Here is a 16,243-nt window from a genome sequence, read left to right as displayed (position 1 = left end):
CTATAAGAAGATACTGCCAACCTGCTAACACTAAGTAGTTTATACAGTGTATAGTAGCTCAAAGGTATCTTCATATCTATACTCTTATGTAGCTAAGTTTATTGCACTGTTGAGCAGTTCAGGACTGAACTTGTACAGACTTGAACACTTATTTCAAATTTATCTGATACTCTTGTCATTGATTTCCCTCTAGCTCTTGTGTTATAATGCAGAATCTTCACTAGCTCGATGTGTTGCCCTGACCAACCTCTTGTCTTCATATCTAGGTAATGTCAGGATGCCAGAAAACTTTCAATCAATCAATCATATCTAGGTACTGTTACATGCAATACAAAATCTTACAATTATGCTTCACAGTCTGCTTTTCCTTCCTTTAAGGAACAGTTCTTTTGCAGTAGAGTACTGTAGTTACACCATAAAGACTGTTTTTAATACCTTTTGGAAGTAAATAAATAGATAGATGCCAGTTTTTCAAAATATCCTCGGCCATTTCTCAAACTGCTGCTGCAGTTAACTCGAGCATTAATATTTCTTTTATTCATTCATAATTTACTGTATCTCCCCTTCTTTTATGCTGTCTATAAATTTCTGGTTCTGGTCTCAATCAGCTTTTTTATGACTTACTTTTAGTAAATAATTAGGTTTGGGAGCCTTTTTAGCTTCCTGAAATGTTGTATTACATTCTGCCAGTTTCTTTATCATACAGTATCAAGGTAGTTTCCTTATTCAGTTGGTTTAAAAACAACTCCCCTTATTGTTCCAATGTCTTTCTTTTTCTTCATCCTTTATATACTTTTTTATCTTCAACTTTTAGATCTCTTTAACCACTGCTTTTTTGAATAATTCCACTTTTGTTTGTTGTGTTGAGATCCCTCCTAAATTGTCTTCTTTTGTTTTTTAAGTTCTTGATATCTTGATGGTCCCTCCATAGCAATAGTTTCTGGATTAACTGATTGAGTAAGTGCAAAGTGTTGGGACTCAACTTTATTCTGGTTTCTACAGCAGAATGTTTTCAATGTTTCCTCTTAAAGTCATCGTATTCAAATACAGCACTCTACAATGTTGTATAAACTTTCTTTTTTTCCACTTTATTGTCATATAAAGCCCACCTCATAGCTTCCTTTTTTTATTCTATATTTGCCTTTCAATTTCTGCATATTTAGTCCAACCATTTCCTTTATTGCATTTATTGTTATTGTCTTACTCTCTACCTGATTCTTCTTTTGATCTTGTTAGTCACTTTGTATGGCAGAGTCCCACCCCACTTGCATCTCTTCTCACCACATCCATCCATCTGACCTGCAGATGCCCCACACTCCTCCTCCCCATTACTTTCATGTTCTTAGCTTTGTTTATTGGTTACACCTCCTCTCTCCTTATTACATGGTCTTAGTATCTCAAAAGAGCTTCCCTAGCCGTATCTTTTATGTTATATACAACACATTCTTATATCCTAACACTCCTTCCTTTCCAGTAGTGATATTCTAATAATCCATCTCGCCATCCTCATCTCGATTCTTTCCAACAGTCCCTCTTCTGTTCTTCTAAGTGCCCAAGTTTCTGCCCCATATAATAGTACAATCCTGATGATTGTCTTATAGATCTTCAGTTTGTTGTAAAGGCATTTTCATGTCTAAAACAACTTGATTACTCCTCTCCTTATTCACCATGCTTCTCTCTCTGTGACTCGTTGCTTTCTCAGTATTATCCTCCACTTGTTAATGTTGATCCAATGTAGTTTAAACTCATTGTTCTATTATGTCACTGTACCATCTTCCCCTTGAATGTCTACTTTTTCTTATACTTCTCAACTACTAATTAGCTCTGTCTTTCTGATGTTCACCTTCATTATCTTCCTTTCTAGAGTTACTTTTCATGCTAAAAATCTTTCATGCAGTTCATTTATGTCTGCTATAATAACTAAATTATCAGAAAACATCAGTTCCCGCAGTTCTTCATTGTTCCTTAATATTCGATGATAAAGTGTCTATAACGACAAGTAACATTAATTTCGAGCAAATCTCTTATGTAGGTCATCCTTTACAGGGAAGGCCTCAGTCTTCCCATATTTTTTCTGTACGATGATTCTTGCTTCATCATATTTCAACTTCACTAACTTTACCGGTTTTTTTGTACTTCTCTCCTTAAATCCCAATGACTTAACATTTTTGGTACACTGTCATGCATCTTTTCACGATTTACCAAAAAAAACTTTTAACTGCTGTTTCCTCATAGATACTTCTCTTAGACTTGTCTTCTTATAAAGATAGCATCCACTGTGCTCTTTCTTTTATTAAGCCCAAACTGCTTCTTGCGTATGTCTATCAACACACTCAACCTTCCTTTTACTGCTTTTTCTGGTATCTTAAATACAGGTTCTAAAAGCTTTAATCTTTTTTAGTGCCCACAGTTGTTTTTTGTTCATACAATTTAATCATCCAACTCTCTTTCTAGTCACTTTTCCCAATAGTGTGTGCACCCACTCTTTATCTAGGTATACCAGTGCCTTAGTCATTTCTGATGTTAATTCTGATCCTCCTGCAGATTTATTTACTTCCTCATGATGCCATTATCTATTTCACCTTCTGATGTTTACTATTAGGGATAATTTTAGTTTGTCATGCTCATTCTCGGTGTCTAATAGTTGTGAAAACTAGTCATTCCTTAACTAAGATATTTCCTTTTTCATCTGTAATAATTCCTACCTCTCCTACATCCTGCCTATCTTTTCTTCTTACTTTAGTCATTCAGTAATTCATCTTTTCTCCCTCTGTTGTTCCCATCATATCATATACCTCGCTCTCTTGACTTCTTCTTTTGCAGTCACTACCATTCTGTTTTCCTTTTTATTCTTCTACTGTACCTCACTATTTTGCACCTTCTTCTAGCTATATTCTTGTCCTTGCAGCTGTTTGAACCTGTCAATTCCGCAACCAAAGTTATTTTTTCTTTTGTCATTTACTTTGTCTTCCTACACACCTCTGCTGCTGGTGGCACCACAATCTCTCTCATAACATTCCATATCTCAGGCAATTCTGATGTTCTTCTTTTCTCAGACTGTGTAATCAATGCTGCCAAATTCATAGATTTTGCTAATTCTAACAATGTTTCACTTTCGTGGTTTCTTCTTTCAAAACCTCTTCGTCCATGTAGTCCTTCAAAACCATCAGACTGTCACCTACATGGGCATTCATGTCCGCAGATAGCACTAATTGTACACTACTTAGAACTTTTTCTAAATATTCTTCTAATTTCCTTTTGGATTACTATTTTACTTCACTGCACCTTTGTTGAGGGGCATACGCAGAGATGGTACGCCATACTCTCTCTACTTTCATCAACTTTATGCCCAAGATCCTCTCACTGATACACTGGACCTCTGTGACATTCTCCTGCAAATTTTGACGTAGAATCATTCCTACCCCAGTGCTTTGTATCTTCCCTGTGTAGTAAACATTGTATACATCTGCAAGCTTCCTTGCATGTTTCCCCTTCCATTTAGTCTTGTGTACATAAAATCGTAAATTTTCTTCTGCCTGGCATCAAACAAGATTCACATATTTCTTGTGAGGCTAGCGACAGTCCAATCTCCAATTCTCATCCTTACTTTCTCTTTTAATTCTTTATTCTTCTTACGTTTTTTAGCCACAGTCATGACTTCTACGGTACCTTTTGCATATATCTCACAACAGTCAGGATAAAACTCAAGACTGTGTCCTTTCGGTCACTGTTCCTGATAACCTTTTGCAAAGGTTCTTGGTTTTCCTCTTCTGATCAATATACTGTGAACACTTGCATCTATTCCTGCTGAAGGGCTTATTGATATCCAGTGTTCTTTAAAATATTGTTCCTCCTCAAAGGTTACAGAAATATCTTAGCTCAAAGACTTGGCCCTCTCTTCTATACATAGGCTCTGACATATTTCTGTCAATGAAAATATCTTATTTTGTGAATTTTGGCATTGCTTGTGACCCTATCTGATGAATAATATACTGGATATAGTTCAAGAGTTCATCCCAATTACTTTCCCACAGCATACATGTACAGTATTTTATTTCCCCACTATATTTGTAGGTTTTGCTTCCTTTCCTAAGCACTTGAAAGTTGTTATTAGTCTCACTGGTTTTCATTCATCTCTCCAATCCATGGTTCCACTTTTAAAACCATTTTATAAGAGGATACAGTCAACCTGCTAACACTAGGTTGTCTTACAGTACATAGTAGCTCCAAGGTACTTTCCTTTCTGTACTGTTGTGTAGCTTTAGTTTATCACATTGTTAAATGGCTCAGGGCTGAACATATACAGACTTGAACACTTATCTCAAATTCTTCTGATACACTGGTCATTGTCTTCACACTAGATCTTCTGTTATGATGCAGTAACTTCACTAGCTCAATGTTTTGCTCTGACAACCTAAGTTCTGTCACATGCCATTCAAAGTTATACAATTGTGTTGCAGTATCTGTTCTAACTTTTTTTTCAAGGTACAGTACTGTATTTTTGCATTATAGAGTAGTGTAGTTACTTCATCATGATGGACTTTTTCTTAATACCTCTTTTAAGTAGCTGAATTTATAGATGCCAATTTTTTTTTAAACTTCTTCAGCGATTTCTCTAACTGCTGTCGCTAATGTATTCACAGTTAATTCGGTCTTATTTCTTTTATTTTTTTCCCATAAGGTACTGTATCTCCTCATCTTTTATATAGTTAACATAATCCGTATCCTGCTATTCTGGGGTCTACAAATTTCTTGTTCTGGTTTAGTCAGCTTTAACATGACCCACTTTTAGTAAATCATTTGTTTTGGCATCCCTTTTAGTCGCCTGAAATATAGTAGTACACTCTAGCGCCTCCTTTATCATACAGTATGAAGTTACTTTCTTCATTCAGATTGTAAAATTGTTCCAATGTCTAGAATTTTTTTTTCATTTTCATCATTCTTGTACTTTTTATTCCTCACAGCTTTAAGGTCTCGTCAGCCACATTGCTTTCCTGAATATTGATACATTTCTTTGTTGTATTAAGATCACTCTGAAATTGTCTGCTTTCCTTTTATAGGTTCTTGATTTTTCTATGATCTCTCCATAGCAATAGACCCTTTTTTAACTGCTTGAATAGGTGCTAAGTGCTGGCTCATCATCATTAGCTATTAATCTAGTTCCTATACCAGGCTATTTTAAATGTTTTTAATATTTGTTCAAAGGTACAGTTTGTATATTAATTTTTCATTATATGGTTGCATTTTGATTCCAGTATATTTAGGTCAGCGTTCATCGTTGGCATCATATCTGATATATATATATTTCATCATGATACCTTTTTCTTACCCCATTTCAAGAATCTCAACTTAGTCAGCTTTGTAATATTCATACTCTGTTACTACTTGTAACTCAATATTTTTTACTCAATGTTACCCTTATACTCCTGACTTCTGTGAGTTTTTGGCAAAGGTAAACATTCCTTTCAGCTTCCATTATATCTGATGTGATGACGTTAATCACAAAGTCAAAGATGTAGGACCAAAAGCTAATCCTTAGTGTAGACAAACTCTCATCTTGAAAATTTCTGTACTTTTTGATCTTATAACCTCCACCACTGTATCTTTAGCCATGTTATCTTTTCCCCTTCTTAACTAGTCTGCTCTTAAAGCCTGACAACAATAAGCTGCATTGCATACTAACCCTTTTGCCCTTTTTTGTCTTGAAATTTATCACTTCTTTTAGATGGTGCCTTCACCACAGTATGTGTTGTTAATTGTCGTAGAAAAGACCATTGCAAATATACTATTAGTTTTTTTTTGTTTATTTTTCTACTGCTGTGTCCTTTGTGATGCTTGTTAATATTTGCATGATGACATTCAATGTGGCCATTTAGGTCACCTATAATGAATATGGGGTACTTTCTTCCAATTTATTTGATTCATTCTTATCTCTCATTGCATTCAAAATACTTAATGCTCACCACAGCTTTTGTTAACATCCTTAGCCTGGTCTCCTCTTCATCTTCTCTCTTGTACTCAAAAGATGCCTACTTACTTCCTCTATGTAACATGTGCCTCTTCCTCACTTAGCCTGGTCATTTAAAAGTCCCCATCTTCACCTACTGGACTTGTTTCTTTAAACTCACATTTCCTTGACGTGGTAAAGTTCAGGATAATATACATGTTTTTAGCATATATGTTTCCCTTATTCAGATGGTTGTCTTTTCACCAGCCCTCTCCGTTTAACTGGGCCTTGGACCTCTTCCCTAACCATTCCACAGTCCAACACAGTACCAACTTTTCTCCATTCTCTATTACAATCCATCATCTTGAACATTTAGCATTCCTATCCATGATGCTAAATCCTACATGCTTGTTTCTTTTACATAAAAGTTTATCTAATTTTAACACTTAATTCATTAATACCTGGTTTTATGGTTTATATTTCACCATTAAAATCAATTAACATAGTTAGATCCTGCATGTTCATTCATTTCAGTACTCCCCTCCCTACCAGTATACCCTCAGACTGTGGTCTTTCTGTCACTAGTCCTGATAGCCTTAACAGAGGTTCTTGGTTTTCTTCTGATCAATATACAGAGAACGCTGTCATCCTATTCCTCCTTGAGGCTTTTTGGATATTACGTGCTCATTAGAATATTGTTTCTCAAAGGTAACAGAAATGTGTTATCTCAAAGACTTGAATGCTCTCTTCCATACATAGGCTTCTGATACATTTCCGTCAATGAAAAAGTCATATTTATGAGAACTTTGGCATCGCTTGTGACCCTATCTGTTAAACAGTATGCTATACATAATTCATAGTTCATCCATACTACTTTCCTACAGCATACATATACAGTAGTCAATTTCCACACTGTACTTGCAGTCTTTGGGGTGTATGTATGATAGCGGCCACCTGTATGTATTATTACAACTAACTTAGAATACGGCAGCGTAAGGGTGCCCCCTGTTAGGTAAGTAGGTAAGGACACAGCTTGTAGGTTAGGTTAGGGGGGAAAATTTAGGTTAGTCGATGTCCATTTTTAATCCACACAGGAGGAACTGGCCGCTGACATACAAAGGCTCCCAATCTTTATACAGTCATGCCTCAAGTGGGGTTTACACGGTCGAACAGTTTGTCGAACCCCATTGTTGCACCTGCTTGTCAAATGGCTCGTAGAGGTGGTCAGAGCCACAAATGCATAAGGTTTGTGGAAAATAAAGCCCTGCCCACAAAAGTCAGGCGAGAACAGGCTTTCCTTGAACCGTTTGACTAACGTGTACAACCAAATACACCATTCACACGTTCGAACATCACTCCAAACACTTGTCGACGAAGCGTTCGACCGTGTAAACCCACCTTTATAAACGACTAAAAAATGTGAAGAAAATTCTCCCATTTTCTATGCACGAGAGAGGAAATGGCCGCTGATATACAAAGCCTCCCAGTCTTTTCTTCCTCTCCTAGGCACTAACAGGTTTTAATTAGTCTCTCTAATCCAGGGTTCCAGTTTTAAAACCTTTTCTATAAGAAGATACTGCCAACCTGCTAACACTAAGTAGTTTATACAGTGTATAGTAGCTCAAAGGTATCTTCATATCTATACTCTTATGTAGCTAAGTTTATCGCACTGTTGAGCAGCTCAGGACTGAACTTGTACAGACTTGAACACTTATTTCAAATTTATCTGATACTCTTTCAATCTAGCTCTTGTGTTATAATGCAGAAACTTCACTAGCTCGATGTGTTGCCCTGACCAACCTCTTGTCTTCATATCTAGGTAATATCAGGATGCCAGAAAACTTTCAATCAATCAATCATATCTAGGTACTGTTACATGCCATACAAAGTCTTACAATTATGTTTCACAGTCTGCTTTTCCTTCCTTTAAGGTACTGTTCTTTTGCAGTAGAGTACTGTAGTTACACCATAAAGACTGTTTTTAATACCTTTTGGAAGTGAATAAATAGATAGATGCCAGTTTTTCAAAATATCCTCGGCCATTTCTCAAACTGCTGCTGCAGTTAACTCGAGCATTAATATTTGTTTTATTCATTCATAATTTACTGTATCTCCCCTTCTTTTATGCTGTCTATAAATTTCTGGTTCTGGTCTCAATCAGCTTTTTTATGACTTACTTTTAGTAAATAATTAGTTTTGGGAGCCTTTTTAGCTTCCTGAAATGTTGTATTACATTCTGCCAGTTTCTTTATCAAGGTAGTTTCCTTATTCAGATGGTTTAAAAACAACTCCCCTTATTGTTCCAATGCCTTTCTTTTTCTTCATCCTTTATATACTTTTTTTATCTTCAACTTTTAGATCTCTAACCATATTGCTTTTTTGAATAATTCCACTTTTGTTTGTTGTGTTGAGATCCCTCCTAAATTGTCTTCTTTTCTTTTTTAAGTTCTTGATATCTTGATGGTCCCTCCATAGCAATAGTTTCTGGATTAACTGATTGAGTAAGTGCAAAGTGTTGGGACTCAACTTTATTCTGGTTTCTACAGCAGAATGTTTTCAATGTTTCCTCTCAAAGTCATCGTATTCAAATACAGCACTCTACAATGTTGTATAAACTTTCTTTTTTCCAGTTTATTGTCATATAAAGCACACCTCATAGCTTCCCTTTTTATTCTATATTTGCCTTTCAATTTCAGCATATTTAGTCAAACCATTTCCTTTATTGGATTCATTGTTATTGTCATACTCTCTACCCGATTCTTCTTTTGATCTTGTTAGTCACTTTGTACGGCAGGGTCCCACCCCACTCGCATCTCTTCTCACCACATCCATCCATCTAATATACAGATGCCCCACACTCCTCCTCCCTGTTATTTTAATGTTTTTGGCTTTGTTTACAGGTTCCACCACCTCTTTTCTTATTACATGGTCTTAGTATCTCAAAAGAGATTTCCTAGCCTTATTTTTTATGTTACATATAACACACATTCTTATATCTTAACACTCCTTTCTTTCCAGTAGTGATATTCTAATAATCCATCTCTCCATCCTCATCTCGATTTCTTTCAACAGTCCCTCTTCTCTTCTCCTCAGTGCCCAAGTTTCTTCCTTAGCAAGGAAATGGAGGAAAGAGTATTAAGAGGTAGGAAGAAAATGTTATCAACGTGATAATAAAGCCTGATGATTGTCTTGTAGATCTTCAGTTTGAGTCTTAAAGACATTTTCCTTTCTAAAAACAACTTAGTTAGTTCTCTCCATATTCACCATGCTTCTTTCTCTGTGACTCACTGCTTTCTCAGTATTATCCTCCATTTGTTAATATTGATCCAATGTAGTTTAAACTCGTTGTTCTGTTATATTACTGTACCATCTTCCCCTTGAATGATTACTTTTTCTTATACTTTTTATCTGCTTTTTCTGGTATCTTAAATACAGTTTCCAAAAGCTTTAATCCTTTGTAGTTCCCACAGTTGTTTTTTGTTCATACAATTTAATCATCCAATTCTCTTCCTATTCACTTGGTATTTCCTCTAAATCCCAAGTCTTTTCCAATAGTGTGTGCACCCACTCAACTTAGTCAGCTTTGTAATATTCATACTCTGTTACTACTTGTAACTCATATTTTTTACTCAATGTTACCCTTATACTCCTGCCTTCCTGACTACTGTGAGTTTTTGGAAAAGGTAAACATTCCTTTCAGCTTCCATTATATCTGATGTGATGACATTAATCACAAAGTCAAAGATGTAGGGACCAAAAGCTAATCCTTAGTGTAGAACAACTCTCATATCGAAAATTTCTGTACTTTTTGATCATATAACCTCCACCACTGTATCTTTAGCCATGTTATCTTTCCCACTTCTTAACTAGTCTGCTCTTAAAGCCTAACAACAATAAGCTGTATTGCATACTAACACTTATGCCCTTTTTTGTCTTGAAATTTATCACTTCTGTTAGACGGCACCTTCACAACAGTATGTGTTGTTAATTGCCGTAGAAAAGACCATTGCATTTCTTTGTTCATTTTTCTACTGCTGTGTCCTTGGTGATGCTCTTTGATATTTACATGATGACATTCAATGTGGCCATTTAGGTCACCTATAATGAATATAAGGTACTTTCTTCCAATTTATTTGATTCATTCCTATCTCTCATTGCATTCAAAATACTTGATGCTCACCACAGCTTTTATGTTAATCTCCTTAGCCTGGTCTCCTCTTCATCTTCTCCCTTGTACTCAAAAGATGCCTACTTACTTCTTCTATGTAACATATGCCTCTTCCTCACTTAGCCTGGTCATTTAAAAGTCCCCATCTTCACCTACTGGACTTGTTTCTTTAAACTCACATTTCCTTGACGTGGTAACGTTCAGGATAATATACATGTTTTTAGCATATATGTTTCCCTTATTCAGATGGTTAGCTTTTCACCAGCCCTCTCCATTTAACTGTGCTTTGGACCTCTTCCCTAACCATTCCACAGTCCAACACAGTACCAACTTCTCTCCATTCTCTATTCCAATCCATCATTTTAAACATTTAGCATTCCTGTGAAGTGAATCTGGCGTCCAGCGCTCGTTGCAGAGGGGGCGTGCAGTATAGCCTCATGTGGTGGACGACCTCGTGGGGTGGTAATCTGCACAATTCGATTCAGCATTCCATCGACCTTCTCCAGGACCTGAATGCGGCGGGCTTCAGCTCAATTTCACACTTCTCCTGGGCTGCGGACGCAGGGACACGAGGTGCAGGGGTAGCATGTGTCGTAAGCTGGTCGCGGAGGACGTGGATCATTTGTTGCTGTGCCGCCATGGCCTGCCTGGCTTCTTACAGGGCAGGGCCGAGCCCACGGGGAATGACGAGGCATGCGGCCTTTGGGGTGGACTGCGCTGAGCGGCGCTGCAAGGGCATGGTGAGGGTCACGGAGGTCCTTGAAAATTACTACGCCATATTGGATGTCGAGGTGGGACAAGAGATACACGGTGGTGGAGGCATGTGATTTATCACAGTTGCTCTCTGCAACCAGCACACTCACTTGGCGCCTGTCCGCCATGGGAAAATATATCGTACTTGCAGGTACTCCATCACTCTTGGTTCAAGTTAATGAGTTTTGTGAAGAGGAAAAGATATATTTAAATATAGAATCCAAGATAGTAGAATCTTTGATACATGTAGACATTGAAAACAGTTTTTCATTTTGTTACAAAACTATTACTAGTTCCTTCTCTTAGTCCTGATGTCTTAGGAATGTATCATATTCCAGAATGCAGAAAGAAAAACGCCTACATTCATCCACTTTTAACGTTAATTGAGACATTCGTTGGATACAGTATGGGAATAAAACAATTTGTTTTAAATGTGTTTTATTTATTTATTTAGGGAGGAAATTAGGGTATGAATTATACTTATAAACATTATCAAGATTTGACTCTCTGGAACAGATAAGGCTGAAAAATCCTGACAAAATCATTTAGTGAGTTGGTAAATCGGATAATAACTACAGTATTGAACATAGTGATTAATCTTGGAGTTTCGACAGCCTCTTGAGGAAATGGAAAATCACATATGATTAATGTAGAATTTCTTGATAACACTCATGACGTAGTTAGATGGAGATCTCCTCAATTGGTTAAGAATGTTCAATGGGATATGATAACAGAAGATGCACAGACCTGTGACCAAACAAAATTGACTATTTATAAAGGAAGGAAGTCTTACCAAAATAAAATATTTGATAATGGTTGCAATTATTGGCCAAAAATTAAGTTTATCTAAGTTGATTATATTCAGGAAGTAAATGATAAGGACAATTATTTGTTGAAAGATACTGAGAAATTTTGCATTCAATTGTTTTCATGATTAAGGTATTATGGTGGTTAGAGGATCTCTCTCTCTCTCTCTCTCTCTCTCTCTCTCTCTCTCTCTCTCTCTCTCTCTCTCTCTCTCTCTCTCTCTCTCTCTCGTGATTCTCAAAATATTTGATGTATGCTGAGATATAGGAATCTCTCTCTCTCTCTCTCTCTCTCTCTCTCTCTCTCTCTCTCTCTCTCTCTCTCTCTCTCTCTCTCTCGATTCTCAAAATATTTGATGTATGCTGAGGTATAGGACACTCTCTCTCTCTCTCTCTCTCTCTCTCTCTCTCTCTCTCTCTCTCTCTCTCTCTCTCTCTCTCTCTCTCTCTCTCTCCTCTCTCTCTCTCTCTCTCTCTCTCTCTCTCTCGTGATTCTTAAAATATGGGGTATACTATGGTGTAGGAATTCTCTCTCTCTCTCTCTCTCTCTCTCTCTCTCTCTCTCTCTCTCTCTCTCTCTCTCTCTCTCTCTCTCTGTTATTCTAAGGAAGTGAACGTGTTGGGTTGCTTCTCATCATACCATAAAGGCCACCAGTTCTTAGACTTGCACATATCACATTGTGTCTAATGTGGCTTAAGGCTAGGCTCCACTTTGTAGAGCTGATTTTTGCCAATTTTTTATTTTTTTTTTCTTTGCTAAAAGTCTTCGGAGCCTTTGTACATCAGTGGCCAGTTCCTCACATTTTCATTAAAAATGGACATCAACTAACCTAAACTTTCCCCCTAACCTAACCTACAAGCCCTGTCCTTACCTAACGGGGGCCTAATGCCCCCTGCGACCCTCCTTACACTGCTGTATTCCAAGTTAGACATAATAATACACACAGGTGGCCGCTATCATACATACACCCCAAGTCTTCCTCTGGCCTAACCTAACAGAATGCCGTGATACGTGTAGAATTCATCTCCAGCCTCCATAACGCCCCCATGGTCGTCAATGCAACCCTACCTGTATAACATATATCATTGCATGTTGGGCGAAGTGCCAAATGTTCATAGTAAAAATAAGAAATATCATTAGTAATTGTGTAATATTTTTAGTCTACCTCAAAAATTGGTCGAAGTCGTTTTCTATTGTTAGTTTCATCAAAGAAAACCAGTTTAGGGGTGACTATGAGATTATTTCTCATTTTCTTATGTCTTCAGAAAAAAATCACTTTTCCTTGGGGTTTTTTTTCGGTAGAGGGGTGTTATTATCATTACTTGCCAAGCAAGCTACAGCCTTAGTTGGAAAAGCAAGAAGCTATAAGACCAAGGGCTCCAACAGGGGAAAATAACCCAGTGAGGAAAGGAAACAGGGAAATGAATAAACGATGTAAGAAGTAATGAAAAATTAAAAATAAATATTTTAAAACAAACACTAACAACATTAAAATAAACAATTCGTGTAGGCCTATAGCTATAAAAAGACTTAATGTCAGCCTGTTCAACCTAAAAACATTTTCTCCAACTTTGAACTATGAAATAAGGCTTTATATTCATGTGGTTGGTAATTTATATAAAATTAATCTTATTGCAATCATACGAACGTATATCGAATAGCTGATTCAAATATGAGAGAGAGAGAGAGAGAGAGAGAGAGAGAGAGAGAGAGAGAGAGAGAGAGAGAGAGAGAGAGAGAGAGAGAGAGAGAGTGTGTGTGTGTGTCCAGTCTTCTGGGTTGGTTCAAGTACTCAACTTTTAAGAAATGTTTTACAGTAATCGTCATGTATTATAACTAATGTATTTGTCATTGTTTATTTGTAATTAGTCTCGGATATATTGAAGACCATATTTCGTTTAAGAACATTTTTCCTTAAACTTAAAAAAAAAAAAAAAAAAAAAAAATTAAAAAACACGTGGCTCAGAAGGCAAGAAGGTGCTAAAATTGTTATGGTGGCTATTATTATTATTAAATGCTAAGCTACAACCCTAGTTGGAAAAGCAGAATGCTATAAGCCCAGGGGCTCCAACAGGGAAAATAGCCCAGTGAGGAAAGGAAACAAGGAAAAATAAAATATTCTAAGAACAGCAAAAACATTGAAATTATGAGCTCATACGGTCGAAACTCAACTGAACTCGGTGGAATAACCACCCTTGTGGAACACCTGTATCCTTTAAATAGTTATTCTGTCGAAAATCTCCACAAAAAGATATGAGATTCGACCATCTGAGTCGTGGTTTTTACCCTGGTACGAGCTAAAGAGGCTCTCTTGCCTGCCTAGAAGTTGAATAGACCCACAATCGAAGTAATATTCATATGTATTTAATTTTGAGAAGCACTAAATTGAAGTTGAATAGACCCACAATCGAAGTAATATTCATATGTGTTTAATTTTGAGAAGCACTAAATTGAAGTTGAATAGACCCACAATCGAAGTAATATTCATATATATTTAATTTTGAGAAGCACTAAATTGAAGTTGAATAGACCCACAATCGAAGTAATATTCATATGTATTTAATTTTGAGAAGCACTAAATTGAAGTTGAATAGACCCACAATCGAAGTAATATTCATATGTATTTAATTTTGAGAAGCACTAAATTGAAGTTGAATAGACCCACAATCGAAGTAATATTCATATGTATTTAATTTTGAGAAGCACTAAATTGAAGTTGAATTAGACCCACAATCGAAGTATATTCATACGTATTTAATTTTGAGAAGCACTAAATTGAAGTTGAATTAGACCCACAATCGAAGTAATATTCATATATATTTAATTTTGAGAAGCACTAAATTGAAGTTGAATAGACCCACAATCGAAGTAATATTCATATGTATTTAATTTTGAGAAGCACTAAATTGAAGTTGAATAGACCCACAATCGAAGTAATATTCATATGTATTTAATTTTGAGAAGCACTAAATTGAAGTTGAATAGACCCACAATCGAAGTAATATTCATATGTATTTAATTTTGAGAAGCACTAAATTGAAGTTGAATTAGACCCACAATCGAAGTAATATTCATATGTATTTAATTTTGAGAAGCACTAAATTGAAGTTGAATTAGACCCACAATCGAAGTAATATTCATATGTATTTAATTTTGAGAAGCACTAAATTGAAGTTGAATTAGACCCACAATCGAAGTAATATTCATATGTATTTAATTTTGAGAAGCACTAAATTGAAGTTGAATTAGACCCACAATCGAAGTAATATTCATATGTATTTAATTTTGAGAAGCACTAAATTGAAGTTGAATTAGACCCACAATCGAAGTAATATTCATATGTATTTAATTTTGAGAAGCACTAAATTGAAGTTGAATTAGACCCACAATCGAAGTAATATTCATATGTATTTAATTTTGAGAAGCACTAAATTGAAGTTGAATAGACCCACAATCGAAGTAATATTCATATGTATTTAATTTTGAGAAGCACTAAATTGAAGTTGAATAGACCCACAATCGAAGTAATATTCATATGTATTTAATTTTGAGAAGCACTAAATTGAAGTTGAATAGACCCACAATCGAAGTAATATTCATATGTATTTAATTTTGAGAAGCACTAAATTGAAGTTGAATAGACCCACAATCGAAGTAATATTCATATGTATTTAATTTTGAGAAGCACTAAATTGAAGTTGAATAGACCCACAATCGAAGTAATATTCATATGTATTTAATTTTGAGAAGCACTAAATTGAAGTTGAATTAGACCCACAATCGAAGTAATATTCATATGTATTTAATTTTGAGAAGCACTAAATTGAAGTTGAATAGACCCACAATCGAAGTAATATTCATATGTATTTAATTTTGAGAAGCACTAAATTGAAGTTGAATAGACCCACAATCGAAGTAATATTCATATATATTTAATTTTGAGAAGCACTAAATTGAAGTTGAATAGACCCACAATCGAAGTAATATTCATATATATTTAATTTTAGAAGCACCAAATTGGATTTAATATATCGGTTGAAATGCTTTATGTAATCTCATTTTGTATTTGAATATCTTGAAATAGATTTCAATGGTACAGAGGCTTCCCTTTGTAACATATATATAGATTTTTTTCTTGCTTTTGGATGTGCTACGCTTTTGCTTTGTACAGTTTAGCACACAACCTTGACTCAAGTTGATGTAATTAGCAACTACAATGGCAATTGATATCGAATTCTACCTTTGAAAATGTAAAACCTCTGGAAATTCATTTATGATCAATGCATCTAGCTGGAAAGGACTGGAACTCTTAGAGGCGTATTATAGGTTCAAGTCCATCCCAGCCAGAAGCATTTTATTATTATTATTATTATTATTATTATTACCTGCTAAGCTACAACCCTAATTGGAAAACCAAGATGCTATAAGCCCAGTGGCCCCAACTGAGAAAATAGCCCTGTGAGGAAAGGAAACAGGGAAAATGAAATATTTTAAGAAATGTAGGCCTAACATTTGAATAAATATTTCCTAGATAAACTATGAAAACTTTAACAAAACAAGACGAAGGG

At 35.7% G+C, this 16,243-nt stretch overlaps 1 long non-coding RNA gene across 3 annotated transcripts in view; it reads left to right on the top strand.

Moving 5' to 3' along the window:
* Positions 1-11,656, top strand: part of LOC137635451 (uncharacterized) — a 137,536-nt gene extending 125,880 nt beyond the window's left edge. For 2 of the 3 annotated variants that reach the window (XR_011042678.1, XR_011042680.1), the window contains one exon: positions 10,490-11,297. This is a non-coding gene — a long non-coding RNA (uncharacterized lncRNA). Of the gene's footprint in view, positions 1-10,489 lie in introns of all 3 variants that reach the window. The other variant, XR_011042679.1, reaches the window with a different exon arrangement.
* The last annotated feature ends 4,587 nt before the right edge of the window (positions 11,657-16,243 follow it).

The sequence above is a fragment of the Palaemon carinicauda genome, unplaced genomic scaffold (assembly GCF_036898095.1).
Source record: "Palaemon carinicauda isolate YSFRI2023 unplaced genomic scaffold, ASM3689809v2 scaffold126, whole genome shotgun sequence".
NCBI lineage: Eukaryota > Metazoa > Arthropoda > Malacostraca > Decapoda > Palaemonidae > Palaemon > Palaemon carinicauda.
The sequence above is the reverse complement of the archived record's forward strand: the minus strand, read 5'-3'. Positions and strand labels throughout refer to the sequence as shown.